The sequence below is a fragment of the Lagopus leucura genome, unplaced genomic scaffold (assembly GCF_019238085.1).
Source record: "Lagopus leucura isolate 7727_CA_CO unplaced genomic scaffold, USGS_WTPT01 Super-Scaffold_100002, whole genome shotgun sequence".
In the NCBI taxonomy this organism is placed as follows: domain Eukaryota; kingdom Metazoa; phylum Chordata; class Aves; order Galliformes; family Phasianidae; genus Lagopus; species Lagopus leucura.
In genome coordinates this window covers 18121687-18135334 of record NW_024962263.1, presented here as the reverse complement: position 1 = coordinate 18135334, position 13648 = coordinate 18121687, and positions in this window count along the sequence as shown.

The following is a 13648-nucleotide window of genomic DNA, read 5'->3' as shown; positions in this document are numbered from 1 at the left end:
CTTCCTTCCTTCCTTCCTTCCTTCCTTCCTTCCTTCCTTCCTTCCTTCCTTCCTTCTTTCTTTCTTTCTTTCTTTTCTATCATTTGTAGTGTTTTAATATAACATGCTAATACTTTTGATCATTTATAGAAAACATTGAACAGTTGCATAACTTTAAAATACTTCTGTCAGAAAGAATGGCACATTTACAAATGTGTAAATTTCCTGCCCCCCTATCCCTCCTTTTTTTTTTCTCACTTGCATCCAAAATCAACCATATTTTCAGCTTTAAGTACTTTCTTTTCTTATTAGGTCACTACTTTTGGTTAATGGTACTTGAATAGTTCTTAATGATGGCCCTACGCTTAAACAGTAGATGTTTCACATAGAAAATGTTTTATGCTGAAGAAGGCCCTCTGAAATTATTTTAAATTAAGAGCACAGCAGAACTCTGCAGAGCTTGTCAGCAAAACTTAATGCAACACATATTGCAAATTTCATGTAATTACTTAAACTTTCTACAAAGTATATGAAAGTAGATTTGTGTCTCTTGAAAGCCATTCCCTTTGATGTTTTTCAATTAGTAGTGAGTGAACTAATTAAGGTTTTGGACATTCTAAGCTTGTTACAAATCTAAAATGATTTAGTAACATTGACATAGAAGTTAATTTTCAAAAGTTAATATTCAAATTCGTATTATGGAGGAAGAAGAATGTTTGAAACTTATTTCATTGGTTTAATCAGCTGTACATTTTATCAGGGAAGTATTATAGATTTTGTTCCTATTTGGGTCTGACAGAATCCTGCTCTTAAGCATGGCCTTATTAAAGTCAATCAGGAAGGATATCTTATATATTAAAAAATAAAAATAATAAAATAAAATAAAATAAAATAAAATAAAATAAAATAAATAAAGCTTTATTGGCTCTTTTTCTTCCCTTTCTGATAGGAAGAATTTGGTAGTTGGAGGATGAAAATTAGCACGAGATTTGTAGTCAATATAGTTTATAATCTGAAATTTTTGAACCGTTTTAGATTTGTTTTCCATAACAGCATTTGATTCTGTGAATGTATTTTAACTATTTATTTGTGGTTTTAGACACATACATAATTTCTCTTTTTCAGTCTTTGATGTGACATGCTAAACATTTTAGCTTTGAATATTTTTCTTCATCTTTTTTGATTACGTAATTACAATGTGCAATTAAAATACAATCCTGTACAAATTGTGATAGTCTTCATTCACTGTTCCAATTCATCATTTCATTCTATTATCAGGTATTTTCATTTGCAGTGTGGATAATTCATATATTTCCTTGACTAAAACCTGCTACTGTATATGGTTTTTAATTCAAATCTGACAATTTTGCTCAAGTCTCCTGCAATGGCTTTACTGTGTCATCAATAAGTTATGGATATAGATCTGTGGATTTCTGAATACAGATGTGAGATTTATGTTGAAACTGGAAACAGAACAGAAACATTCAACATGGCAACTTAGAGAAAGATAGAGGAACAGTGGAGTATTTACTAATGTCCAGAATCAAAAATGGAGTAAATTTAGATAGTACCATTCATATAGATATATAGCAGTTGAGCATTTAAACTTTTAAAAGCTGTGCTAATGCTTGATAAAACTTACTCATAAAACTACATGTTAGTATACTATCAAAACTAGGGACAAAACTTTTGGGAATGTTTTGAAAGGAAAAAATATGTATTTCTAGCCTTTGTTTTCTTGTGCATTAAGTACAAAGCAGTTGGTGAACAACCTTTCAAAATGTTCATTAAACCAAACTGCCAACAAACACCATCAAAAAGATTTTCCTTTTCCATTTGCTTAAGATGGAGCTGGACCCAACCCTCCTATGACATACACAGCTATATTTCAGGGAGAATGGTGTCCAAAGTAGATTATTTGCAGTGAGAATGCTCTCTAATTGCTGCAAACCATGGCTACATTTTCTGTTTGTTATGCTGCTGCACTTCACCAGTATATGTTGCCTAAATCTACTGAAATTCCCTTGGAGTCTTGATGGACTGCAGTTATTTCATCATCTAAATTTGCTTTCACTTCCTGTTCTATGTTGAGTCACTCCTCTATTTCTCTCAGTTTTAAAAATCAATTTGCATCAAATACAAATATATTTGTAAACTAGATCATGAATATTTTCCTGCTTTCTATTTTACTTACGCTTTTTTATCATATTCCATGGTTATGCAAACATGACATATGTCTATACTGAAAACAGGTTTGAAATCTGGAGAAATGCTTTGTGACTCTTTTTGGTTTCTGGATACATGTTACATTTACCTTCAATACTGTCTACTAAAACTGTATTCAATGTAACACTAAGTATTTGTACTCCCAACACATTTCAGATTCACAAATTTATGCCATGGAGTGGAAATTTGAAAAGTTGTTTTTTAGAGAAAAAACTCTAAGTGGCTGAAGCACTGTTTGAAATCTGAAGATTATGTAAAATTATCACTTTCCTTCAAGGTGCAGCTTTTGGACTCTGTAAAGCTTTTGCTGAAAAAAAGTTTTGTTTTGTTTTGTTTTGTTTTGTTTTGTTTTGTTTTGTTTTGTTTTGTTTTGCTACTAGACAAATACTTCCCATGTATGACCTGAAAACAACCTTATATTCTAGAATTTCTCGGACTGGGAAAACTTCTACTGAAAGAATAAATTATCTGACAGAAACGCTAGTGACATAAAGTTAGTTAAGTTTCAATTAATGAATATTTAAAATACTATAGGTCATCCTTTCATCCAGAGGTGAAAAGTGGTTTTTCATACTGAACAAACATAAGAAAGAACATACTGTAGGGAACCTGCAACACAATATAGGGATGTGCTTTAGCAGAGAAGTTGGACTTAATCCCTCCCAAACCCTGCAATTCTTTGATTCTGTGATTGATGCTTTGGTTTTTCAAGGTAATTCTGAAAGTGGTCAGAATCCTATTCTTGCGATACCCAGACAGTGAATGAAAATTTCACATACTTTCCTGATGATGATCATTGTATTAGTACCGAGTAAGTAGAATTAACTTAGTTTGCTGGCTTCACTTTCATTAGTCAGACAGAAGATAAATTGAACTGAAGAATGAAGCCTGAAGAATGTTATATGTAGGTTGTAATTGTTGTAAAACTACTATCTCCTCTTTATTTCCTTTGGAAACTAAAACGGATGCAATGAGCACAGTAACTCCAGTTGGTAGAGCAAATTCTCAGCTAGAAAATACTATTTTTTAACATAGTCATCATTGTTAGCTATGCATTTTAACCAGTGATGATGAAGAGACTAAATGCCATGCTTTTAAAAATCTTCACCAGTGAAGGTGACCCATTGTTGTTGTTGCCACTGTTGAAACGCACCATCTACTGCCTCATTGTTCTCACATCCTCTGTTTGGTCTTCATAAATGTTTAGCAAGTGCTGATAATTGTCAGTGGGTGAAATTTTTCTGCATAGAGGAATTCAATTCTTCATCTTCCGTGTCAGATGCTATTTTGTCAGACTATCCTCTGCTGCTGTCTGTTGCATGACAACAGAAAGTAACAGGATATTGGTGGGAAGCTTCATCCCCTACTGCCATACCAATATCTGCCTCTGATATTTTTAGCCAATATAATAAAGCAGGAGACACATTTATTCAGGAAACAAGTGATGAGTGCACTGCATAGAGTCTTCTGAAACATACTTTAGTTCATCTCTGCTCATCCATAGAGACCAATTTAATTAGCTTGTAGATCTAACTTTCTTTTGACATGTTACATGATAGTTTGTAAATTCTCCCCCTCTTTTGGAATCAAAGGTTATTGCTTCTCCATTTAGCAATCAGACATTTGTGAATACTAAGAATAAATGCAAGGGTCATCCTACAGCATTAATAAATAGTAAAATACAAAGCTGTGCTTTAAATGTGTTGTTTGTTAAGAAAATCACATCAGTTCTTAGTAAAAAAGCTCAGAGCTAAAGTAATTAGGCAAAAATCTAGAAGTTTTTTAATGACTCTTCTCCAGATTAAGTATGCTCTTATACATGCAGCCTAAGGTTTTTTTCCTAAAGTAGTCTGTGAAGACATCATGTGTTCTAGTGTGATATGTTTTTTACTGCATATTGACAGTTTTGCCATAAGACACACAGACAAATTTAGATTTGGCTACTTCTATGACCACCAACATTTTACTGTAATTGAAATGCCTACCACTTTCTAATGAAATAAACATTCTAGCTACACTAAAACCAATATGTCTTGATGTGTCAAAAAGTAACAGTAAACATGGAAAAATAATACATGCTGAACCATTGAACAGAAAGGTATAGGGTAGATAGAAATAAAGGAAAGTGTGCAGAAAAAATCAGTGTGTACCTTATGCAGAGCAACTTCATCTTCACCATCTGATTTTCCAATCCACAGATGACTAAACTAGGAATGGTCGTGGAAGAAAAAGACATGATCTGGTCCTATTTCAGTTCACTGTGAGAAATACCAAGTGGATGAAACTAGGCATGTTCTTTTGCAAAACAAGCTACAATTGCTTTACAGATATAGATAAAAGTATTACAGATACTTTGTATTTTAATAATGGGATCTAGCTGGATCTATTTCAGTTAGTACAACATCTCCTAACTGAACCTCAGAAGGAATTTCAAGTCAGTTTGGCACTGATAATTAAATAGTGAAGTCAAAAAGAGATGTTTTTACTAGAGAAGTTACCCTCAGTAACCTCACTTCTAAATTTATGGCTTGTACTATAAATGTTCTTGTTCATATAAAAGCTCCAATTAGAGAAAAGCTTGACTGGTGTTTGAAGCTGAATTTATTATGAATATTATTATTGAAGTTGGACTGTGTGTAAGCATATGAAAGTGATAAACTAAATTGCAGGGATTATTTTACTGTACAAGGAGGTTTGGTACCTTTTAGTTGAGAATATTTGAGAGAAGTTTTGTAGAAAATGCTTTTATTACCAGGTATTACTAGACCTAAAAGTAGAATCACATTCCGTGATCTTCAATTCTGCTCTGAAATTACCTTCTGGTAGCGTGAAACTCAAAAGTATCAGAAGGTGATACAAGTAAAGGGAACTCCTCTGTTTCCTTCACACGTTTAGGTATCAGTATATTCCTTAGTGGCAGTAGATATTTTAGACAGTGAAATATAAATAAATCAGGACTGTGAGGTATTTTAAAATCTTTTCTGACTTTTATTTTTCATTTGTTTTAGTTATTTTCATAGTAGCATTTTGGATTAGAATCTGCTTTATGTTCCGTCTGTCTAAGTAAATAATTTCAGAGAAACATCTTTATTTTAACAGTATCTTGGAATACGTCAGAAGCTGAACAATAAAAAATTACTTCCTTTCATCTTTGTTGCTACATGCTGTATCTTCACAAAGAAAAAAGGAAATTTTTGAGCACTGTAGAGTAGCCATAAATTTTCTTTTAGGAAGAAAATAAAGCTTTATAAATCTATTGTTGAAAACAGGATTCTCAACAAAATACAAAAATGAACTCTGTGGAATTTGGTCAATCTGAGAAATCTGGAATCCTGATAATTTAATTAACATACAAACAAATACATATATAAATAAAAAATCCGCCTGGTGTCTTGAAACTTCACAGTCCTTTAGTTTCCTCGTGTATTTTATCTTTCCACGAGGATAGAATAGCCAAGTCTGTGAAAATATAAAAATTAAAATATTTTCCCGAGAGGTTAGAAGCTGATGTAATACTTTTCATAAAGGATGGGATGAAGTTGATTGATACAACTTAACAATCTGAAAATGTATTCAGCTGAGAGAAACTCAACATACAAAGAAGAGGAGTGATGGCTCCAGTGGAAGAGCCTTGATAAAGTAAGGTAATGTAACTAGCAAGATTTCTGGATATCTTCAAATTTAATGAACAGCAATTTTCAAGGTTTATCTAACAGATACATTATTAGACAGCCTATCACATTTGGTTTTAGTAATTGATAAATTTCTTTATTATAGAAACATTTAATTTTAATATAATGTAATTTAAGAAGACTTGAATATTTTACAATATTCTACAGTCTAGTCAGAATGTTGCTCTGATGATTTCAGCTGTGGTTAGGTATGAGAGAAGGAATAGTTTTATTATTGTAATATGCTTTGAACCTCAGAGAGACAAAAAAGTATGAGTTGACTTATTGTATTATTACTATGTAAGTGTGAATTTGTTTTCCACTGGAAGCAACTGGTGGCAGCAGCATGACAGCCAGACTAGTGTCAGGTTAGTCTAGTGGCTTGTGGAAAGCCCAAAAGGGAAGTTGTGGATTTGCATGCTAGAATATGGATTAAAACTTTTTTCCAGTGGAAAATGAGATTCTGAAGAGTGAAGAGAGCAGTCCTGTTGTGCTTCCAAGGTTCGCTTGGTTCTCTGACCTGCAACAGTTCTGTGTCTGTGCAACAGACTTTTCTGTTCAGTAGAAATAATACTGTGTTCAGAAAGGCTCAATTATTGTTTATACTGGCATATAACTAAAATAATGAGGAATATAGAGAATTTTTCAGACTTCATGCTTAATATAACACAGCAGAAGGAACAGATAGTAAAAGGGGAACATTCCCAGCTTGAATAATTCTACTGATTTATATACATATTTTAATGATATGCCTTTTAATAATGTTGTTTTAATCCTAAAAGAAAGCTAAGGAAAACCTTGTCTATACAGCAAAAATTGACTATTCATCAGTACACAAGCCTATGGTTGGCAAATCTAGGAGGATCATTAACTAGCCAAGCCTTGAGCATTTAGGGATGAGATAGGTAATTTTTCTTCTCCAACATGATAATTCTCTGGGGTGAATGAATTTTGAAGGTCTTATCCTGTCTGTGTTCTAGGAATGACTAATATTGGCAATAGAGTTTATTTTTCAGGGAGGTCCTACTGAGAACACATGCTGGCTCCAGCCTGGTCTGAATCCCTCACAATAGATCTGTATGAAGTCACTGGCTTCCTCCCATATGCCCAGAAGGCTATCATCACTCTAAAATGTCTTGTGAAGTTGTCCTTCTCCTTCAGGTCCAATGTTTATCTCCAGGACAGTGCTTGTGAATGTCTGAGACATTTTGAGCTTTTCCTGAATCATTTCACTGATTCCCTGCATACCAAATATTGTGAAATTCAGACTGAGCAGTCAAGGATGCCACATAGAGTTGTTATGAGATTACTATGTTATTATGAGATTAAATATGTTTAAAGCTAGGAAAAAATCATTAGATCAGTATCCTGTTCTCACAGTGTATCATAAACATGATATCTAACTCAGTTTTCTCCCTAAAAATTCCTAGGATTAGACACTGCTTAAAGGCAATAATTCTTTTGGAGGAATCCCCACTGTTCCAGTTGTAAATATCTTTTAAATACAGATAGCCTCTGCATGGTCCTATTCAGCTTTTTAGTGAGACTATTTTTTACAGCACATATTGGAAGTTGTAGTCCACACTGAACACACAACATAGATGCTAATTTAAAACTGAAAGGGCATTAGTACGTTGAGTTATAGTCTTTAAACTGTCATTGTTTTTGTTGAAAAGAATATATATTAACTCAATTAGAATTTGTGCAAAGTATTTATAAATGAAAATTTTATTTGTTTTGTAGAATATCCTATTATATTGTCGTAATAGTTTCTTTGGCTGTTTAATCTGGTAGAACTTATTATTTTTACGAAAGAGAAATTGAGATATGGCTAATGTTCATTCTCTGCTGCAACAATTCAAATATAGGCTAAGTTGTAATCTTTATTTTTATCTCCATCACTTTCAGTAGCAAGCAAGTAATGTTTAACCATACATTAATAGCTGGAGTATTCAGGAAGGGAGCAGTCTCTAGCAGTGCTATCCTCAGCTACACTTATGCCATATTTTGCCACCTTTTTGCATGAAAGGATGAACATAAAGAAGAGCCGTCTGGAAATAGCAAACAGCTGATTTAGCATTGTTTAATGAGAGCATTGGTAGATACTTGGAGCTGTAATAAGAAGAAAATAGCATAGATGAACCTAGTCACTTTCTTCCATGCTAACTGTGTTGCTAACTGTGACAGTGAATCAGAACCAAATGTTGGAAATGACTGGGCCAAATACATAGAAAGAGAAGTATAAAGGGGAAAAGTCTGAATTAGCTTAAGTATATTTTCTCTGCAGGCTCTGGTGTGATCTCATCCCACACTGAAACAAGGAATAGCCTCAGCAGGGCAACTGAACTCCTCCCAGAGATAAGCTCTTTGTGCCATTACTTTCTGCAGGGCAATTGGCTCTGGCGAGCTGGGGGCAGGGTCCAGAGAAAAGGCATCACACCCTTTATTTACAAAAGCAGCCCCAGGGAATGCAGCTCCCAAAAGTGCAGCGAACAGTGGACAAATACAGCATGGTACGTCAATAAAAGTGTTAGTTTATGCAGAGAAAGCAGCATATCCCCCACCACTCAGGAGACTGGCTCACCTATCAGCTGCCTTCTAGATAACAAATCTAGCCATGATCTTTACTTGGCAGAAAGTTCTTGCCAAAAAGAATATGGCTAACTGGGCTGAGTGTGTGCACAGAAAGGCAGCAGTTCCAGTCTCTGGCTACACAGAGTGCCTGAGCCTGCTGCTGCCATCAGTGAGTGGCAGGCATACCATCTGCATGAGGTGTGAGCAGGCAGATGACCTGCTCAGCCTGGTGGCAGAGCTCAAGGAGGAGATGGAGACATTAAGAAGCATTAGAGATTGTGAGTAGAAGATAGGCTAGTAGAATAACTTCCTGCCGTACCTACTAGAAATGTACCAGGTCAATACACCCCAAATAGTGAGACACTCTGTCCTGTCACTATTGGGCAAAGGGAAAGGACCTAAAAAATGGGGAGAAATTGAAGCAGGTCTCTGCTCACAATCACAAGCAATCCCACTCCCTATCTACCTCACCTTCCCAGGTGCGCTTACTCAACAGATTGAGACTCTGGAACTCAAGGAACAAGTAAGCGAGGATGTGGTAGAAGGTGCACCCAGGAGGATGTCTAGGGCAAGGAAGTCAACTCCACAGCTCAAAATTGGCTTTTCCTCTAGCTACAAGTGTTGGGATAGCAGGCTCTCATCCTCCTGGATGCCACTCTGACATCTTCTGGAAAAGTAGTGTAATGAGCTGTAGACAATTCACGAGGCTTGGGGAATGTATTGAGTATAACTTCCTGAGCCAGGAAAAAGACAGCAAGGTCCAGCAAGGGTGATGCAATGCTGGACCTGTTGCTCACCAATGCAAGTGAACTGACTAATGACATCAGGAGTGGGGGTTGCCATGTAATGGTGGTGTTCAAACTCCTGAGCAGTATCACACAGGTAAAGAGCAAAATCAGGAAGTTTAATTTTAGGAAAGCAAACATCCAGTTCTTAAGAGAGTTAGTCAACAAAACCCTCTGGAAATCTGGAAAGACAAGGGAGTTGAGCAGAGATGGCAGATTTTTAAGGAAGCCTTCTTTAGGGCACAAGAACTCTCCATCCCCAGGTGTATGATATCTGGTAAGAAAGGCAAGAAACAGAAAACAGGGAGCTGATCCTGCCTCTCTACTTTGCATTGGTGAGACCTCACCTAGACTATTGCGTTCAGATGTAGAATCCTCAGTACAGGAGAGTTGTAGACCTGTTAGCACATCCAGAAGAGAGACAAAAAAGTGATTCAAGGGATGGAACATCTCTCCAATAAGGACAGGCTGAGAGAGCTGAGGATTCAGCTTGGAGAAGAGAAGACTCTGATGAGACCTGTTAGTAGCCTGTCAATATCTAAAGAGGGACTATAAGAAGGAAACAGACAGACACCTTAGCAGGGCCTGTTATGATAGAACAAGAGGAAGTGGTTTCAAACTAAAAGAGAGGAGATTTAGACTGGATATAAAGAAGGTTGTTTTGTGTTTTTTTTAATAGCAAAGTTGGTGAGGCTCAGGAGCTGATTATCTGGAAGATGGTGGATGCTTCAACCCTGGAGACATTCAAGGTAAGACTGGATGGGGCTTTGAGCAATCTGGTCTAAGTGTAGATTTGTTGCATGGGAGCAGGAATAGATGGTCTTCAGAGGTTCTTTCCAAGTTCAAAGATTCTATGACTTTATGATTCTAAGTGTAAGAATCTGACAGCTGAAATAACTGGCTTTTCTTTCTTGTATAGCTTAATTTCAATATTTGTACTTGACATATTTCCCTTCTATTGCATGTGAGATTTTGCTAAAACTTTTCATCTGTTTGTTCCCCTGAATCCTTGTTCTCTACTTTTTATGCTCACTTTTCAGGTCTCGTTAAACAGAATTATTTGCTTCCCTTCTCATTGTAAGACCCAGATACTTTGTATAGTCAGTCCAGCCCACTGCATTCTTTTTTCTTCTGATATCTTTTGTTATGGTCTGTGAACTTCATATCAATCTGCTCATGCCCTCTTTTTCTTCTCAATAATTAACCCAGGGAGGTTTTTTTTTGGTGCATACCTTAGTTCTGAGAGAAGAAAATCTCCCTTATCCTTTGTTGAGGTATTTGAACTGTTCACAAAATGTACCATCTCAGTGCAGCAGGAGAAGTAATAGGAAGTTCTGTCCTTGAACATATATTCTTTCTTTTGTGGGAAGTATGCAAAGGGAAAAAATGAAGAAAAGGATAAATACTAGATAATCAGAACAACATTTCTTGCTTGGTTATTTTGTTGTTGTTTTGATTTTTTGTTTGTTTTATTCTCTTCCATGCCCTCTGACACTGTCAGTGGTGAGTGGGAAGGAAATGCTGAAATCTTTTCTACCATTAGAATAAAGCAGAGTAAACATATTGTGATTTCCATATAACATATTTCCATTCCATTACATTATGTGGATTTGATTATCTAATTCCTTCAAATATATATATAAAATAATGAAAATGTTATAGGGTAAAATTAAAGGGTTAAAATGTTAAAGGGTAAATTTTCTTTATGGTGACTGCATTTAATTGCACTTCCTGAGTTTCTTGTTCCACAGGCTTGCTTTTTTTTTTTTTTTTCCTCTGTTCCTGTTGAATTTTAGTAGTCTGTAAATAAAATTCAAGACTTTTTAAAAATAAATAGTTGCAAATACTGGTGTTAAATCCTAGGGATTAACAGTTAGTTAGGACATCCTCACTGCATTCTTTTCAGTTAAGTTCAAAGTGTACAGGGTAGCTTTATACTTCATATTCTATTTATTATATTTCAGTTCAGGAAAGGAATGGACAATCCCTTAACAGGGATTAGAAATAAAAAGAAATAGAAGTTATTAACAAACGTAATGACTGATGTATATCAGAGGGCAAAGTAACAAAAGGCATAAGTAATCCCTTAGAGTTGGCTTTGCAAGGCAAGAAAGAGAAGGATCCCACTCTGGCTGGGCCTTACAGGAGATTGCGGTACAATGAACTACAGAAGAGTTCAAGAAGACGTGAGTTTTACCCACTTTGTCCTGTGTTATTTTTCTTTATATCATGCTTCCATTCCAGGTTTTCTCTTTTGCTATATTAGTTTTGAAAGTACAACATAGACTAAGGTGGGGGGGAAAGCATCCTTTATTTTGAGAATGATGCTATGAAAAATAGCTTACATATATTTTATAGGCAAAAAAAAAAAGGACCTCTGAGACTGGCAGGAACAGTACTTTAGATAAAAACTATACAGGTATTCTAACAGTTTCTAGCTGAGTAGTTATCTGTTTTGCAAGATAAGCTGTCTGCATTATCTATTGCTCTTTAACACCTCTGATAATATCTTTCTCTCTGCTTTTTATTTATTTCAGTTGTCACAAGCTACAATATAACTAATTTCAAAACATTCTAATAAATTTGATTTTCATACAATAAAAGAAAAAAATAATTCACTTTGCACCCACTGGCAACGGCAGCTCGGTTCAGCTGTATTAATGCATGCCAGAAGAAAGATCTCTAGAATATGCATGGGCTGTTATTCATCTAACACTGCTTTGTGAGATTGTTAAATGACTTTTTGCTGCTCTAATGTGGAGAACATACTTGAAGACGAATGCAAATAATTAATATTTAAGTTAACTTTTAGATTTTTCTACACCAGAGCTAATCTGCTGCCTGTGACATTGCAAAAAAGTCTTGGGAACTTGTTCTGTAACTCTTGCTTTATATAGCAACAAGACATGCAAAAACTCTGAAGTTCTGTAGTACCTTTTTTTGTTTGTTTGTGTTTAATCTCCAACCATCTTACTGACTCACTGTCACGGAGTTGACCAGATCAATCTATGTCCGTGACAGGGGCGACAGGCCTCTGCCCTCCCCCCCCAACCCCAGTCCCACAAAAAATGGGAAGGAAGGAAGGGAGGAAAAGAGCAGTGGCAACAATCTATGGAGGAAAACTTATTTTACTATAATATCGGAATACAAGATAACACAATATATACAATTTAATTGAAATTGAGATTAATAAATCAGACAAGATGAGAGAGAGAGAGTTCCCGGGACCGATTCAAACCTGAAAAGCTTGGAACGGCTAGGAAAGCACCCTCCAGCACCCACTGCAAGGCAGCAAGAGAGCGCCCCCCCACCCGGAAGGGCCAGATCCCGTGACTGCTGTAATGTACAGGGATAGGTAGCTGGGATTGGGGCAGTGACACTTTAATGCCCCGTACACTACATGATGTTTTGATGTGGAATACTGAAACCCCAAAATAAAAAACAAAAACAGAAAAACATAGAAACATGACACTCACCAGCTCTGCCTCTAACCAGATTGTAAGGTGCTCATTAGTGGGCTGCCTTGTGGCTGTTTTTCTCAAAGCTTGAACCAAGGGAACCTTCCCACAGCTAGAAATGAGACTTTGCCTTGTGGGTCTTTGGCACAGGTCTGTGTTTCAGCTCCTGAAGTAGAATTCAATTTATCTAGGTATTTTTCTTTTTTCTTTCTTTTTTTTTTTTTTTACTGTTGAATATAAACCTCTTGCAATTCAGCTATATCAATCAATACCAAATAATATTGTGGACTTGGCCTTGAAATTATGAATTATTTCTAATTAAGAGCTGTACAATAGTCACTGTTATTTATTTCTGTATTTGTAAGAGAAACAGCAAATACTTGAATGAATAATAGGAACACAAAGTCTTTATGTTCCAAATGTCTACTGTCTTTCAGCTGTTTGCAGTGCACCCTGGTGCAGCCAAGTCTTCTTGATTAGTATATCTGAAAACTGAGTTCTGAGTTGGTGTGGGTACACAACTTCTACTAGGGGAAAATCAGTGGTAAGTACTACATTTAAACACTTCTGCATTTATTTTTTTTAGTAACAGTAACATGTAAAGAAAACCACATGGCATAATATCTGTATAACATAGAAATATATTATTTTTTTCAAGGAACTGCTTTATCTCTCTTCAAACTCCTTACAGTGTTTCAATAAATATATTTATTATTCAGTTCTTCTCTTGCACTCTGTGAACTTTAATTTTGTATGAAGTGATTTTTCCTCCTATGTAGGAGAAATTGTGCCAATGCATAGGTCTTTCTTATAGACTTGCAATCCAAGTATGATGATGTAAAGAAACAAGTTATTTTCAGATACTTGGATAAAAACAGACACAGGAATCTCTCATATAATGTAAATATTTTGCTATAATTATATATTTTTATATATGCTTTTCTGATTTGCATTG